General features: G+C 37.8%; 1 long non-coding RNA gene across 1 annotated transcript; it reads right to left on the bottom strand.

Moving 5' to 3' along the window:
* Window positions 1-1469: 1469 nt before the first annotated feature.
* LOC112956817 lies at window positions 1470-16808 on the bottom strand. Its single transcript, XR_003251114.1, has 3 exons — window positions 16694-16808; window positions 3690-3774; window positions 1470-1503 (listed from the first exon to the last, which is right to left on the bottom strand). It is a non-coding gene; the product is annotated as an uncharacterized LOC112956817 (long non-coding RNA).
* Between the last annotated feature and the right edge of the window lie 1229 nt (window positions 16809-18037).

Below are 18037 nucleotides of genomic sequence, written 5' to 3'. Positions count from 1 at the left end.
CAGAGTCATAAATACAGGTCTTGGGGAGGACTGAGGGTAAAAGAAGGAAAGAATAAGAAATTCTTATGGCATAATTCAAATTTGCCTGTGGATAACAAATGTCATAGAACGAGTTGAGAATTACACAAACTTGGTTCTGCACTATATAGTGACTTTTGGCCTCTTTCAAACAGCAGTGTGTGCCTGTGCATTTAGTGACTGCATTTTCATGTTGCGTATAGTCAGTTCTTGTATGCCAGTCATTTTGTGACTCTATTAGAAGATAAGCTTAAGAGCAAGCTGTATGCAAATCCTTTGACACTGCTGACTTTCCATCTGCGCTTGGGCTAACTGACAGTGCAGATATAATGAGTTGAGTAATATGGCTTACTGAGGATTTTGTCATCAGAAAACATTTCTATATGCCATCCATTGGATCCATACCATGTGCAATATGCAGAAGTTGCTCACAAAGGAAGTGAGTTTTATCACAGAATCACAGAATCACAGAATATTTAAGGTTGGAAGGGACCTCTAGAGATCATCTAGTCCAACCTTCCTGCTCCTGCAGGCACACCTACAGCATGTGGCACAGGGTGGCATCCAGGTGGGTTTTGAAGACCTCCAGTGTAGGAGACTCCACAACCTCCCTGGGCAGCCTGTTCCACTGCTCTGTCACCCTCACAGTAAAGAAGTTGCTCCTCACCTGGAGACGGAACTTCTTGTGCTTCAGCTTGTGGCCATTACCCCTTGTCCTATCGCTGGCCACCAGTGAGAACATCTTGTCCCCTTCCTCCCTGCATTATCCTGGAAAAGTTTGTGTTTTCTTCCATGAACTCCCATGCGGTCATCTTCAAATCCAGATTTGTGGTACATCTAGATGGTAACTTCTGCTGTTTTTAAGCATGTCTCCTGGAGGGCATCTGAGGAGGCTGCTGGGGAGCTCAGCAGGTCACAGGGGCTGCTACTTGAGCAGTCTTAGAGAGCGAAGGTCTAACTGCTCTATCCCAGCAGCTGGAGTGTTTTTTCAGGTGTCTGTAGTGCTTCAGTCATGAAGGTACATATGCTTCCTTTAGCAGTTGGAATAGCTTCTCTGTACTTTTTTTTGCTATACTCCCTCAGGGTGGTGGTCTTGCAGTTAATAAAGATACCTGCTGTTTACCTATCTTCTTCTTTTCATTCTCCCCTTATAGAAATTCCTGCATTGGTTACTGAAGTGCCAACATTGCTAATGCTCCTGTTTTTCAAGGATTATTACAATTATCATTACAGGAAATTACAATTTACATGTGATCATCTATACCCAGAAGCTGCGCACAAGGATGTATAATCTTCTAGAAAAAGGATCCTAGAGGGACACAGATTCAGAGAGTCAGACAGCCACAGAATGGTTGAGGTTGGAAGGGAACTCTAGAGATCATCTAGTCCAGTCCCCCTGCTCAAGCACGTGGCACAGGGTGTCATCCAGGCACGTTTTGAAGATCTTCAGAGAATGAGACTCCGGAACTTGCAAGTAGATGGGACCTGGGAATATATATAGATGAACAGATTTCATGTACCTGTATTTGCTTATTCTGCTTCTCTGACAAATCCTGTGCTTTCACTTTGGCAAGACATGCATGTATGTCATGTTACAAAAAGGTGAGACAGAGCTATAGTATTTGTTATGCTGATGTAGCCAATATCATAGTTTATAGGGGAAAACTGATGAGTCTTTTATTATTTTAACCCAGGATAAAGAATAAAGGTCAAATAATAAAAATTGGCAGTCTACAAAGTTGTAATTAATTGTCTAATGTAAATAAATTTCATTCTGACCAACCAAATGATTTTATGGATGTTTGTTTAGTTGAGAAGAAGAGGAAAAAAAGAAAAACAACAGGTAAAGCAGCAAAAATGCTACAGTACTTGTATGAGAGCAAATTACATATTGCTTACAGTGTTGGCCTGTTAAGGCAGTGAGTCTTTATTCTTCTTTCTTTTCTTCTGGAGGATTGCTTCAAATATATTTGCCTTGGAACTAACCCAAGTGGGAATTTCTAGGAAGTTTGGTCTTTTCAGATTTTACTCTGAAGAGATGTGGAATAAAACGTTTTTTTTTTCTCCCTCTTAAACCTTTCACACATGCATTAAAAAAAAAAAAAAGATAATAATAGTTATAATTTGGAACACTTTAAAGCTTTTTCAACACAGCATGCATTTCCCCAGACTCTGGCATCAACTGAAAAGAAGTGACACTTTGTCAGTTGCTTGCTTTCAGCAAAAAGAATGTAAAGTGAAGTAGCAGAAATGTCAGGTTTAGGCAACTGAAGCTTCCAAGGCTTCAGAAGGTCCTCCTTCTGAATTGCCCTTCAGCAGTTCTCAGATCTTTAGAATTCCCTGCAAACTAATGATGTTGTATATTTTTGTAACATTTTGGGCTACATGAATCATTAGTGTGAACGTTTTCCTTTAGTCCTTATGCAATTCTGAGTGAAGGTACTCTATAAAAAATCAGTGCCAAAGCCTGATCCTGTGGCCAAACTTCAAATAAAGAAGTAATGGCTGTGGTGGCAGGAGCACACTTTCTCCTCAGCCTGTGAAGAGGCTACACAGTGCATCTCAGCCATTACCCTGGGTGCAGAAGAGAAGAGGGACCTGATGTTTCTTCCATGAGTAGTTTTGTGCCCTGATGTATTTGCGGTACAGATGGGTAGGATAGTTTTCCTTTTGTTTAGATCTTTGTAATGCAGATGTCTACATCTGAGCTAGTGATAAAGATATGCTTTGCAGTCAACAGAGCAAAATAAGCATTTCTAGGGCATGATATGTATGACCCATATTAGACAACTGTTCCTCTTCCCTGTCTGTAAGGGAAATCTAGATAACTAGCTGTGATGTAGACACCAACACAGCAGAGGACATAGTGCTCCAGGCTATCGCTTTGATCCGCTCATGGACTCACTTCCCTGATGATTTGCTGCCTATAGGATATGTTTGACTATGTTCTGACAAAAAAAAATTTCCTTGGAGGTGTGTATGTCAGTAGCAGTGCAACACAGACTCTCTTGCATAACTCTACCTACATTTAGGGGTTTCTTGCACAGTGCTGGATGAATGCTATAATTTGTCCTAAATCTTATGTAGAGGGATTTTTTTGTTTCTCTTTTAAGGTTTTTATCCAGGCTCAGTAAGATAGAAGTGTATCTGATCTCCTCGTCTGACTGACTTGCTGAAACATATTCCACTACTAATCTGTAAAGCAATGGCTTTTATTTTGAAAAAATGGCGTGTAAAAGCAAATCTGGCCATAGCACTGCAGATGCCTAAAGCACTTTGGCAGAAGGATGATTGTGGTTCTGCTGCGCAGCATTTACATCTCTCTGCAAAATACAATCTTTCTCTCCTTGGGATTTCTGTAGAAAAGATAGTGGTGCTGATGGCGGTGGTGAATTTGCAGCTTTTCATCTTCGTTGCTGGTGCTGATTAATTGCATTTTCCGGAAATCAGTGAGAAGGTGAACTCTGAAATCACTTTTGCATTTAATGAAGATGAAGGGGCTATTTGGAGACTTCAGAAAAAGTCATATTATTAGCGAAGAAGGGGAACAAATGTCTTCTAGCAATGTCTTTTTTTATTTTTTTTTAGATATATATACATACATATATATATATATAAGACAGCATCTAGAGGTTGTTTTGTGGCTCTAAAAGTCTGAAAAATATGCTTACCTTTTATAAAACAGGATCCTGGAGATGAAATTTCATTTGAGTTCATTAAGATTAGATATGAAGGAAGAGCAGTATCTCCAATTCCCTGTGAAAAAAAAAAAGCTGAGCCATAGAGAACAAGACCTAGGATAAGGACAGCATTGTCTTTAAGTAAGTGATTTGTCAAATTATTACCAGTTTAAGTGAAATTCTCTCCTAATAGGGGATCTGAATATGAAACCATTTTGTCCTCCTGCTATTATGACCCAGGTTTAATGATTCTTTAAATGAATTCCATCATCTGAAAAATATTCATAAAAATGTGCTGCTTATCCTGCTTTGCTGGCCTTTCAAGAGTATAAAACTGAAAAGAGCTTAGGTTTTTTTAGTCTCATGTAAAGTTCTACATTAGTGATACATAGCAAAGTTTGTACAATTTTTCATCAGATGAGAAGGAGCTGCCCCTCATTTGGATGAAGCTTCATGCATTGTCAGGCCAAAAGAAAATACTTAGTTTAAAAATCACCTCACTCAGATAAGTGGACAAAGACTTAAACGTCTGTGCTGATATGAATTGCCCAATGCTGCCATTGGAGTCGGTGGAAAAAAAAATTCTTCTTGCGAACAATTTCTCTCACCTACTGTGAGGATTAAATGCATCATCCTCTGCAAGTGCCTATTTTATGACGGTAAGGGAAGGTACTGAGTTCAGTTTAAAATGATTTTGTTTCTAGCTTGTTTAGTTTCTAAATTCTAACTTTGGACAAGAGAATTCCATACCTAAAATGACTTTTGGATGTGAATTGTCGGACTTGGCTGTTTTGTTTTGTTTTTGAGTTAAAGCATTTTAGGAACAAGAAAACAAGGAAAAATAGATTTTTTTTTTTTAATAATGAGTCATGACATGCCTACTACCTTTTTTAGTAACTGATCCAATTGCTAGCTATGTTTATTGTATTTTTAAAAGTCTTTTCTTCTCTCCCTCCCTTCTTTCTTCCTTTAGTATGCTCTTCTTTGAACACCTTTGAATTTCTTAACAATCCTTCTGAACTGGACAGTATTCCAGAAAATCCTACTCCTACTCCTACTCGAGATTCCCAATTTACATTGTAAGAATGGCATTAATGTATTACTCAGGGATATTAGAATGATTTAATCATCTGCCATGACTCCTAAAATAGCTGCATCTCAGAACTTGGTTCTGCATCCTGTGACCAACATTATTGTAGAGCTAAATCTTCTGAGAGACTAAGTTAAGCTGATTTCCTTTATAAAATTCCATATCTCAAGACGTAAGGTTTTTCAGAAGGATAGTACTTTATCTCTGAAATTTGACTCTAGCTGAAATCAAAGATATGTGGCTCAGGGGAAAGTTATGTTTTGTAAAGAATGTAATCTCCTCTCTCACATTTTTTTTGGTAGATTTTCAAATAAAATACTTCTGATTTTTGCTCCAAGAGTTACAGTATAGCCACAGAAAATAGTCATAAATTAACTGTTTGAGTATCTCTGCTGCAGAGGAATCCCCTAAAATTAGCTTTGCAATCACACATATATAGCTGTTTTTTTTTTAAAAAAAAAGGAGTATATTTTCTCTGCATGCAAACAGTGATTTGACTCAAAGCTGATTTCACCTGAACTAGCCTAAATCAAGAGTAACAGCACTGACTGTGCAGTTCTTACTCTAGGTTTACACACATGTAACTGAGATCAGAGATTTCAGGAGAAATCTCAGAGCTGCTGTGCTTAGTGCCATAAACAGAGTCGGTTTGTGTGTTTGGAGGGAGAATGAGAGAATGAGAGTAAGACAAAGGAAAATTTCTCTTTTAGGGAAGTCCGTGGAATGTCTGGAAAATGTACAATAGTTTTGAAGGAAGGATACAGAAACTAGTTAGGCAGGTTTTATGCCTGGCTGTTCCACTGGTAGGTGTGTGGGGCTGGCTGGCGGATGCCTGTGTACCTGGTTGGAGGCTTGCTGCCCTTCAGCTCCTGGACAGAAACCAACTGCCCATTAGTGGTACTCGTGCTAGAAATATTAAGCCCTGCCAAATAATTTTATTATGTGGAACTGAGCGTAAGAATGTCCATGATGACAGATGATGGGGCTTCAGTGTTCAGCCTTAAATACTCTGTTACTATTTGCCAATGTGTAGGAGAACTTCAAAAATAACATAAAAAACATAAAGGTGTGTAACTAATACCAGCCCTTAAAACCAAACCATGCTGTATCTGAACCTATATACATATGAACTCTGCTTTTCTATATCAATGATCCTGGAAGTCATTTATTTTTCTGTCTTGTTTCTGCTACATTCCATAAAGCCTTTTGACTATAAACAACACATAAATGTTTCTTACTACATATATAAAACCTCAGGCCATTTAATGTGTTATTTTGAATACCTCCTATTTAAATAATTGTCTCAAAGTGTTTCACTTGGCTTACATTTCTTCCTTCTCTTGTTCCTTTATGTGTCTCTCTCATTAAGCAATTCATTTTTAATCCATATCTCTCATAGTTTCAGACTCACTCCTTTCAGAATATATTTTACTTCAGGAAGTTAGGTTTTGGCTGTCGTTATAAGTGCTAGCTTTACTAAAAGTGGCTTAAGTATTTTCTAGTGAGTAAATTTATTTTTGAAAATGCTCCAGAGAACAGACCTGTGACGGATAAGCTCCTTTCCCAGCTCAACCTGGCCTGTATCTTGCATGCAGCTCTGTTCAGTTGCTAACCACCAGCGATTTATCTAATCCTGGTAGGCGCCACCATCCTGATTTCTTCTGCCACTTAGACTCAACATAACATTCCTGAAGGCTGCATCCCAAAGGGACGGTAAGGCTAATACACTAGCCAATGGGCCTCTGAAATGAAACAACGACTATAAGTCAATCATCTTATCCTATAAATATGCGGACAGCCCGAGAGCCCTTTGAGCTCTCCTGACACGGCTGCGGCCTGCACAGCAGGATCTCCCCTTGAGCAGGGACGCCTCTCAAGGTTACTCCTCGAGGTTGAGAGACTTCCCTTCCCACAACAGATTTGTGGTAAGGGAACATAGCGTGCTCTCTTTAACTTTACTTTGTAACTGTGCACAAGAACCCTTAGTCATAAACCGTTGACCAGGTCTGGGACTAGGATTGGATCCAGCCGCACCCAGAGTCCTCTCAGAAGGAGCCTGGAAAGCAAGGGGGTCCAATCTGAACCTCGTGACCCAACGGGAGGGTATCCCAAGATAATTGTGTATTATCTTGAGCCTCCATGCAGTGAATAAGTGACCTTGCCATAGAATCTCGTGAAATCATTGTCCATATTAATAAATCCTGTTATTATTTCTTTCAAACGAGCGAAGTACATTTGTCACTCACCCCTGCCACCATTCGTTCCGTGACAAGACCTTTCACAAGAACGTATCAAAGATGACTGAAATTATAAAAGGGTGAAAAATAAAATCGTCATGATAGCTTTACAATGTTTTCTGTTTATTATACACAACTATGGAATTTTGATTATTTTCATTTCAATTTGCAATATGTTCAAAGCTTGGGTGTAACATTAATGTACACGAAATCCATTTTTCCTATTGTGTAGTATCATATAGTTTCAAAAATACTTGAAAATAATCACAATAAGATCTTAAATCAGACTAAATAACAAGAACTATTTAAATTCATGCAAAGTGTATCATGCAGACAGCATGACAAGGGCTCCTTTTGCAAAGGGCACAAGGGTTGTGATGAACAAAACATGGTGACAAAACAGAACCTGAGCTCAAGCAGCTCTCTGGCTGTCAGAGAGGGCAATTTCTTTGGGATTTCTGATGGCACAGAGATAGTCAAGCTCAGATCTGAACAACATCCATTCTGCACACCTTTTCTGACCTCTCAGACTTTTTTTTTTTATACATTTCCTCCTCTCATATCACGGTAACTTTTTCCTAGACTACTAGACTACTTTTTTTTTTTTTTTTCTGCCATTCTTTATTGCTTTCCCTCCTATATTCTGCCTCCTTCTCCCTGCCGTTTTCCTCTCCTTCCCTCTTGCCCAGGTTGGTGTCTGGAGTAGGAAAGGCACCATCCTTCCCTGGGCCAGCCCCATGGATGGGGCCATGGGAATCTGGGGCTGCTGGCCCCTTTCAAATCATCTCTGTTCCTGCTGCAGCCCTGGCAGAGCAGAGAGTTGGGGCTGACTCTGGCACCGTTTCCTAATTATGTGAGGATTTGGGCTCGAGGAAATAAAATGAGAGCAGGTGGTTTTAATGAAAATTGTTCTGGCATGTTATGGCTCAAAAGCCTTCCACTAACTCCCCTTTCCTGTGGTTATTTTTATGCTGGTATCTAAAACAGGCGCATTTGAGTCAATTAGTGAGCATAAGTCAGAACTGACTTTGGGAGGAATAACTTACCCACTGGAGACTCTTTAGATGTGTAACTAATAAGAAGTTGTCAGCTTACATTAATTTTTACACATCTCAGCTACATCAGAGATCTAAAGGCAAAATCCAGTGTTCAGCAAGATGACATGGAGTTTGAGGACTCCATGGGGACTTAATCAATGCATACATTACATTGATCTCGCATAGTTTTTCATTGTGGCAGACTACTGATGAGGTTTTTCTCCTTGTGTAACTCTTTCAGAATAATGTGCAGAAGAAGAGATCAGGGAATGGAAATTGCATCTGCAAAGTACAGGAGGTAGCTATAACATTTTGTGAAATGATAGTCAGTGAACTGAAACATTTCTCAGACTATGAGTTCTGTCTGAAAGATGTGCCCAATGTACGCAGACGTGGGTTACTTTGAGCCACAGGAACTTGGATTACTTATGAAAAGCTGCAGTCTGATCTCAGTTACACCTTTGTGAGTTGAAATAAATTATTTGGCTTTGCTGATGTGAATGGGTTTTGATTGTGGCACCATATTTAGACTATAACCTGAGGAAATTGTTGTCCTTTTCTGCAGTAGTGTCATAATTTCAAGAGAAATTCTTAAAAAAAAAAAAGTGTTTTTTTTTTTTTTTTTTTTTTTTTTTTTTTGTCTACAAAATGGACAAAAAAGCTTAACATTTTTTTCAGAGCAAGAGCTCCAGCCATCTGCCTGGCATCAGGAAGCAGCTCTTCCAGCTTTCTGTGCATCTGGATTAGGACTGCCTGCAGCATGGGTACGTGCTTCTGGGGGCTGGCAGGGACTGCTGAGGCCAGGGCCCACATTTGGCTCGGATGAACCGTGATGCAACGAGCTGAGGCTATCCACAGACTTTCAAAATTGGTGGCCCAAGGCCAACCGCTTATGCAATCAGCTCCATGCCCTTCACCACCACAGGCCCTGGGCTTGTGACAGTGCTTGCTTAGTACTTATAAACTCTGGCACCACTGTAAATCAGTACGTTAACAATCTCTATGTTTTATCGTGGATAAAACTCATCAGTGGGAAATCAAGGCATGCATAAATTTAACTATATTTGAAGTCACACAGATAATCTTAAGATAAAGGCTAGTCACAAGAGAAAGGCTTGTTCCTTGCTTAAAACAGAGTGGCAATTTTTATATAGGTCAATAGAGGACTCTAAACTAAAATAAAGTCAATTTAATTAGTAGTTTATTTCTCTCCAAAGTTCACCTCTTCATTTACCATCTTCCTGTATAGTTTTTTGCAAAGTGACGTCCAAGTGTCACAAATGCCAGGTGCTCTTAATGTAATCAATGCAAAAAATTATGTTATAGAAAAAGATATTTTTCAGCTGAATGTTGATAACTGCATTTTTTTTTTTTTAGTTCTCTCAAGTCTATAAAATAAATTGCTTAGGGATCTAGACTCATGCTTTTGATGACTAAATGTGCCCTGAAGAGTTCAGTGTAATTGAATTGAATTGAATAAATAACATGGGAAGCCCCAAAATTCTCAGTCAGGACTCATACTGAGGGTAAAAGTTGAGAAATACATCATTAGAGTTGCATAGCCCCATCTCATTGTTGCTTTGCTCTCGGGATTTCAGAAGGTTAGTGAATGCTTTCTGAGCTCATTCTGCTCTCAGTCTAGTTTATGATCATTTCTTTCTGCTGAATAGTTTCTTCTGATGCAGCTGTATGAGAGAGAACAATTAAACCCTAAATCTGTAAAGAGGCTAATATACATCCTGTACTCTTTAAAAGTTCCGTTTTAAAATGAAATATTGCAATTAGATCATTAAAAAAAAACTTGTTATTTTAATAATAAAAGCCACAGGCACTGAATTTCCAGATATGTTTCATATCACAAGCTTGTTCAGGCTGTAAAACATGCTTATGATGGGTCTTAAGTAAGCTATGCTACTTCAAGGTGAGACATTTTAATATTTTTGCACAGAGAGATCTTGGTAATAGGTCTCTCTTATAGTTCTCTTTTGTAGTTCTGTGGAGAGATGTGTCTCTCTGCATGCAGAGATATACAACACAGTTGTTTGTCCTAAAGAGACTGGAGCAAAAAAAAAAATAAAAATAAAAGAAGACGACGAGGAAGAAAAGTATAAGAAGTGTAGATAGCTGTAGTGAGGCAGTTCTACCTTGCTCACCAAACAGAATGACATCCCCTTTTAGTAGAAAGTCTATTGGAAAAGTGAAAGGAGTGCCTAGCATTGGGAAGTGAAGTACTTTAATACCTGAAAAAATTCCTCTTGGTTAAACTGCTATATAGTAGACAGTCAAGTGAGGTATATTATGCATAATAAAGACAACTCTGTGGTCATACTCTCTTTCAAACATTATTATAAACAAATATATTTAATGGAGGAAGAAAAGGGTACACTGCTCCGTTTTTTTGCATGCACTGTATGGTGGCAGAACCATCTTCTGAGCAGGTAAAAGGCTAATAAAAGTAAAGGCTAGAAAGAGTACAGGATGTATATTAGCCTCTTTACAGCCTCTATTCCTTCATTTTCAGAAATCTAACCCAGATTGTACATTTTCTTCCCGCTAAGTAATATTTAATTATACTAGAAATCACACTGACAGCTTTTCTTACTCATAGTAGGTTTCTGTCACTGCAAAACAAACTTAAGACTTACTGGAGGTCCTAAGAGTATTGAAAAATTTCCCCTTTCTACACCTCAAGACCTAGTGAAAATTGCTTGCACACATAGAAAGAATGAAAAAGGTAAAATTTGTCTGGAGTCATCGACATCCACAGCTAAGACAGTATCTTGGTCTGGTGATTTGGAAATATTTGAAAAGAAAATCCAAATGAAATTTTGTTTGTGGAGCTGTCTTACAAGTAATAGCATGGCCTAGTGTTTTGCCAGCATTTCCTATCACGTTCAGTATGAGACTTGGCTTCAGGATACTTGGCTTGCTTTTCAGTATTTTCTCTGAAAATAGCTGCCAGTTGCATTCTTGCCTGTGATAGAATCAACACACTTTGTCCACCCACCAGATATTTTGTTATCCTGTGTATGACATCTGTTTCAGAGATACTATGAGGATAGGGAAAAATTCTGAATTACTATGTGTATGAAGTAAAGGAGCAAAACCAAAACAGATCTCTGAGGTAAAAGAAAAAGTTTTCTTGTTTTCTGCTGTGAAGAATAGTCATGAACCATTTCATTCTCAGGCCACCTTCATTCAAAATAATTCTTAATCCTAAATGGTCTCCAGGAAACTGCATGTAGGACATGAAAAACGCAGCATAAGTCACAGGACAAGGATAAGAGGACCCAAACTAACATTGTGTATAGTTATAGGGCTGGAAATATCTTAAAGCTCCTCTAATTCAGTCTCCTATATTGATGAAAGATCAAGGATGCCTACATCATTCCCAGAAGATATGTGTCTAACTTGTTTTTTTTAAAAAAAATTCCAGTAAAAGAAAGATGCGACAGCATCAGCCAATAGTTTAATCTGTAGTGTTACTGTCCAAGTAGTTGGAAAGCTGTCTCAATTATTCGGCATAGGCTGGTTAAGTTGTCAGAGAGAAGTAGGGTCAATACAATTTGTTGTTGTCAAATCTGTCAGCTGTTTTTATCATCTTAGGATCCTCCAGGCACTTGTAAGTTGGTTGTATAACCACTTGCTCCAGAATCTTTCCAGGAACTGAGAAATAATCCATAATTCCTTCTTTGTTTGTATGTTTGTTTTTAAAAGCAGGTGTTGTGCTTTCCTTTATGGCATATATTTGTTTTTAAAAGCAGGTATTGTGTTTTCCTTTATGGCATTCTCTGGGATCTTCCCATTGTCTAAGAATATTCAAAGATAATAGTGAATATTTCAGAGATATCTTCCTACTCCTTTATGCATGCAAAGTTTAATGTCATCAGTCTCTGATGGCTTGAATTATGCTTAGCTTACCCAGATATTTTTAAACTTAATTTCTCCCTATTCTGGCTATGCTCCTATTCTCACATTAAATTTAACATATTTAAGATTCTGATCAGAAATTAATCTTCTCAGTGCAGGCAATGTCTGTTGAGTAATGAACCTTTACTTTGCCCTTCTTTTGCTCTTTATGTGTTTATTATATCTTGTGTTTCTTGCGGTTCCATAGTAATGTTAACATCTTAGCCTTTTTGACTTTATTCATATATTTTGTAGGATTCCTTTTAAATTCCTACCTAATTATATTCTTTATTTCTGTTTTTTTTGTATGAATCTTCTGATTTTAGATTCTTAAAAAGGCCCTTGTGCAATTGCAATGTACTTTGCTTCCTGTTTTTCACCTTGTCTCCCTTGAATTTATTTCTATGCATTGATGTAACTCCTGTCTGCAATTCCTATCTTTCCCTTAGATTATCTTCTTGTGAGAGTCTGCCTAACAGTTCCCCAGGTTTACTGAAGTTTTTTTTTTAAACCCATTATCCAGTATTTTCTTTCTTTTTTTCTACTTTTTTTTTTTAATTCTTTCTTTTCCTAAAATGTGTCTTTGACTCTTTACCAAGAATTTCTTATCCTACTCTTATGTCCCTATGAATTTTAGAACATATATGCATTATCTTCAAATACTAGGCAGCAGGTTTTCATATTTTTTCTTGTGTGTCCTTCCTGAACTTATCATTTCTTCTTCCTCTTTCAGAGTTTGCAGTTAAAGTTTTATACTAAATATTGTTTATGTATAAACACCTTTTTTTTTGTTTATGTCCATTCTCTTGGAATTGGATATAGACATTCCCATTGTTTGCAGACTGTTCTACTATTTTCTTTCATCTCTCCAGTTGAAGTTTCCCTTTTCCTCTCTTTCTTGTTCTCCAGCCCTACTATGGAATCACACTTATTTATACATACCTCTAACTCTTGGCTTTTTTTACTGTCTCTTCCTCTCAAATTTAGTTCAAAGCTTTCCAGTCTTAGTAACTTCACTGATGTTTGTGATGGTTGATAAGTAAATGACTGTATTGAAAGACAAAGTTGTTCATGGCTTTAAACTGGAAACAATGATAGAAAATTGTAACCACATTGTCCCGTGGCTGCCAAAATTAATATTTCTGACAGCCAGGGCATATTTGTGTATATTGTTCATGAAAAGATTACTGATGGTCTCAGAAGATTTCTGAAATATTCTGGACACCTGCCTGTGAAAGTCAAGTTCAATTTAAAACTTTGGCCTAGATCCAGCATGTACTCCATATTGCTAGAGTTTAGAGGAACAGTTCCAGACTATTCTGCTTTTCCAGGAAGTCTTGGGTGTAAAAAAGACCTCTTTGGACATCCCAGGTCCTCTTTAGACCTTTCAGTGTGTGCACATCTCCACCTCAGCCTAGTCAGGCTCACAAGATGCAGACAAGAAGAGAAAATAAAGGAAAAAGGTTACACAGGGGCAGTGCAAGCCTGTTTTACATTCACATTTTCCTGTAGAAACCAAATAAAAGCAATATGTAAAGTAATGCTTCCAAGTTCTGTCATCCACAGAAGAAAATACAACTGGCAGAAAGCAAAGCCTCAACTCGAGTCCCATCAGTGGTTATTGCAAGTAATACCCTAGTGTTATCAACAGAGAAGCTTGTGGTGACAACTCTTTCTCAGCAATGAGGAGCCTAGAAAACTTGCTGTCAAACTCAGCATTTTTGGCAGCCTAGAAATATCAGCTGGCATTGAATCCTTAGAGATCAGCTAGGGTTCATTTTTGCTGACTCCAGCACTGAATTAGATTTTTGCGGGTTGGCTTTGCACATCTGTTTTTGGAAAGTCATTTAACATGGATGTTACAGAAAAGAGCATGCACTGCTGAGAGCGTGACTTTGGAGAGGAACCCTAAGTGGGCTGTTATGGGAGCTTTCCCAAAGACTAATTTAAATTCTGTGACATTGGTAATAAGAAATGGAGTAAGAAAGGCTTTTTTTAAGCTCTAAACTTTCTTCTGGTGAAAACTATTTCTCTTCTTTAGCTACAGAAGAAAGCTAAGCAGATGGCAGCAGGCTGAAGTTAGAACCTGGGAGCACTTGTGTGAAAATTTTATGGTCACAGAAAGGGAATTTTCTCTAATATTTTACATTTGAAATCGCATTTGTTGTTTATTGGTAACTGCCTCACTATGAAAGGTTTTTCTCCTTGAAGCACACTGCACACTTACTGCATTGCAGAAATGTATTCGAGAAGGATCCATAATGGGGAAAGAGACTAATATAATGTGAGCTACTCTAATGCTTTGTGTCCCAAGAAATCAAATCATTTGCACATGTTGATGAATCAAGCTCCACAACATCGCTTGGAGTCAGATATTAAACTAGGCATTACTAAAATACACTTCACAATGTTTCTGGTTGTAGATGGAGTCATAAATTCTGGTTTAAAGTTTTCTGCACATACATGAAGTTTCTTGTTCAAGTCTTGTACAAGGCTGCTCTAGCTCTTCTGATGACATTGGGAAATAGAAATGCTCCTATCACAAGGATAAGGCCTGCCCTACTTTGCTTTATATCAGAGTACTGCAAAACCTGAAATTTGTGTCATTGGTTAGTTCTGGGGACAGCTGCAGTTGGTCCATCTGGGCACAGTTAATGGACAGAAGTGTTGTGTTTCCTCTGACTTATCTGATAAAGACAATCATTCCAACACCAGGAGTGTTTGGAGAACCTTAGAAAGTCATCTTTATCTTTCTTACATTTAGTCTCTGGAGATGTACATATATTTCTCCCTTTTACTGAGGCAATCCTTCTCCCACCACAATGATGCAATATTAATTGACTAAGCTGAAAGAATCACACATATTATGTTGCAATGTCCCAGCTTTTAGATGAATACATCTTTAAAGAAAAAAAAAGTTACATTATGCCATAGGGCACAATTAAATTAGTTACTTGATTCTCTGCAAGAAGGAAAATAAAATCCTAAGCACTAATATTTCAATAACAAGATTTTTTATCTCTCCTGAAAATTGTTTATTTTTTCAAGCAAGAGTTTGGAGTGATTTACTCAGAAGCACGAATACTTAAAGGATCACCCAGATCACAAGTCCTCTACTGTCACTTACAAATCACTCCAATTATCCATTGCCTCTTAGTGAGATCATGGATTAATATTACCATGATTTTCCTACTCTGAACAAAGTAGCTTGAGCTCAACCGTAATGACAATTAAAGATAAGAAACAAAGTACTCCTTTTCTGCCAAGTGATAAAGTCTTCTTATTTCCAGGATAAATGTGTCTACATTATTAAGGCAACAAATAATCTTTCATCCACAGGAGAAAATCATTGAGACAGTATTAAGATTTAATATATTTTCAAAAATCTGAGTTCTTACCAAGGACTAGATACTTCTTTTGCTTTCTGTTTTGTCATCTGACCCAGTATGTTATTTTCTTGCCTTTAACTCATGGATAATAACTTTGCTCTGGCAAAAAGTAAAAAATTTCCTTTGCAACATTTATATTTTTAATGAATTGTATGGCGAATACTTGGAGATAAGGTATTCCAAGCCTCAATAATACCAAAGGCACATACACAAAAATGTCATCCTAATGAAATGTATCCTGAATAATAAAGCAGAGGACATATCTGCACTGATAATGAAAACTTATGTGGTCTGTGACTCTTGCTGAGAGTCAATTCCAGGAGAGTTATACCTTCCTGTGCGAAGTCTGTACAGGAGCTGCAGAAAATATTCCAATTATTCTGTGTTATTTGTATAGGTATAATTTGATACTATTGTATATGAGAGGGAGGAAGTGAGGAGGAAGAGATTTGCCTATACTTTTGAAGTATATGAAAATACCATTTGAGTGACAGGGTAGATTTCTAATTGTGAATGATGATTTAGAACTTCCTTCTATTGAATTTCTCTATTATGAAACATCATGAATGTGCCAAATAAGCGGCATGATGATCCTTCTGACTTACTCCCCAAAAGTTTTTCTCCACAGAGTAAATAAGGAGCAGGGTCTGACAGTCTCGCAGAGCAGAGAGCACAAAATCTATCACTCTCTTTGATTTATGTGCCATGAGAGGCACATGACTGGGTTAGGAAATCATCACAAGGAGTCTGAATACAGCATACAGCACTTTGCAATGGTAATTTTACAGATGGAGCATTGACATGAATTCATTCTGTCTAATACAAAACAGTATTGTCAACTGCCAAAATGCTAACACCAAAATAAAATTCTTGGAGAATAGATTACAGAAATGCAGCTCCTACATATCTGTGATATTTCTTAAACCACACACAGACTCCATCTAGAATCAAATGTGCGTCAGCCTTGTGGATGTAGGGTAAAGAATTGTTATTCAGAAAAAAAGCGTTTGCCTAGGTTAAGGGAAGAAGCTTGTTTTTGCAACTGATAGGAAGTAGGTGTTGTTGAAAGCAGACTGTCTCCAGATTAAGTGTTAGCTAATAGATGGAACTATTAAAAGACAAAAACATTAAAAGCATTAAAAGACAAAAATTACTGTTTTTAGGAAATGAAGTAATTTCTGCCATTTTACTGCATTTTTTTTTCCTGTAATGGGAAGGAAATTTTAAGAGAATAATGTAGCACAAATGTAGCAACAATAATAGCAGCATGTCTAAATACATTTTAAAAATGTGAAATGATATACAACACAAAATAGTCAACAAATCAGCTTACCTCTACAGAACATACGGATCATAGATAGCTTTCACAGCAACGTGATCATTTTGCTTAGATTGTAATGCAGTGATTATCTGATCCTGAAAATAAACAGGAGAGATGAGGCAAATGCATTGAAAAAGAGACCAACTATCTCTATGGTATATGAACAAAAAGATAAGGAGAGGAGATAGACTGAAAGGAAATTTCTCTTCTTTGCTATATACAAATTGCAATTGTAATTACAAATGGCATTCACCTGCCTTAATGTTAACTTAAAAAAAGAAAAAAAGGGGTCTGAAAGGATTTCAGGCAATAGCTGGAATAAATACATTTATTTCTGCTTTAAGAAAGAGCATCTAATAAACAGTTAGCAATGAGCATGCAGCTTCTGTTCCTTTGCAAAACACCTCCTGCCACAGAATCCAGACTAGGATGACATATCTGGCTACGTCAGTATCAGCAGTTACGCAGTCATAATAACGGTGTCCCCTCCATGCCTTAAATCAGAATGAATGTATGTTCTGGCATTAAGAGAGACACGAAAGCTGGCTTTGTTTCCCTTCCACCAAAGTCTAGGCAGTAACAGACTGCCTGGGAAAAAAGCTCAAGATTTCATTTGCTCTAAATGCTCAGTTAAAAAAATATAATAAAAGCATTGGATTTCAGTGATCTTGGATCCAAAAAGAGCAAAGAGGACCAAAGTCTGAAATGGTCTGGTCTGAGGCTCTATCTAGCGTTATAAAACCCTGCGCTTCAAGTGCAAAAGGCTAATTGAGCTGCTCCAGGCAACAGTGGTGCTTATCTGAGCTAATTTATTTTGTGGTGTGCTCTTGCCAACAGCACCTCAGCTACCAGAGAAAGTGCTAGAAGTCTTTTTGTTCCTGTGAAAGGACATTTTGTCTTATGCAAAGGGCAGTGTTTACACTTGCTAAGCCTCAGTGGAAGGGGCACACATCTGTGGCATCAAACATACATGGAGGCTTTGAAATTCTCTTTCTTTGGCATTGGAGAGCAGTTTGGTTTAGTATCTGTTGCCTATATACCCTCAAGGAGAAAAGCTGATGCTGTAGCATATTAAGCAGCTCCTCAGGAAACATATTCCTTTCCTCCCCATTGCTTCTCCTATCTCCCATCACTCCTTACACATATGCCACAGTAGCTTGCTAATGGTTTGCATGTGGTCAAAAAGGTAAATATAAATGTACTGAACTCAAAAGATTTTTGGTGTTAGGGTGAAATGATGGTTTCAACAAAGTGAGTTGATCTGGATAATCTGATTGAAGGTATCATCTTCCCACTTGTCTAGAAGAGGTCAATATGATGCAATTTGACTCTAGCCAGCCAGGGAAACACTTACAG

Source organism: Nothoprocta perdicaria, unplaced genomic scaffold, assembly GCF_003342845.1.
Source record: "Nothoprocta perdicaria isolate Ctin4 unplaced genomic scaffold, notPer1 scaffold_67, whole genome shotgun sequence".
NCBI classification, from domain to species: Eukaryota; Metazoa; Chordata; class Aves; order Tinamiformes; family Tinamidae; genus Nothoprocta; species Nothoprocta perdicaria.
This window is presented reverse-complemented; position numbering and strand designations above follow the sequence as displayed.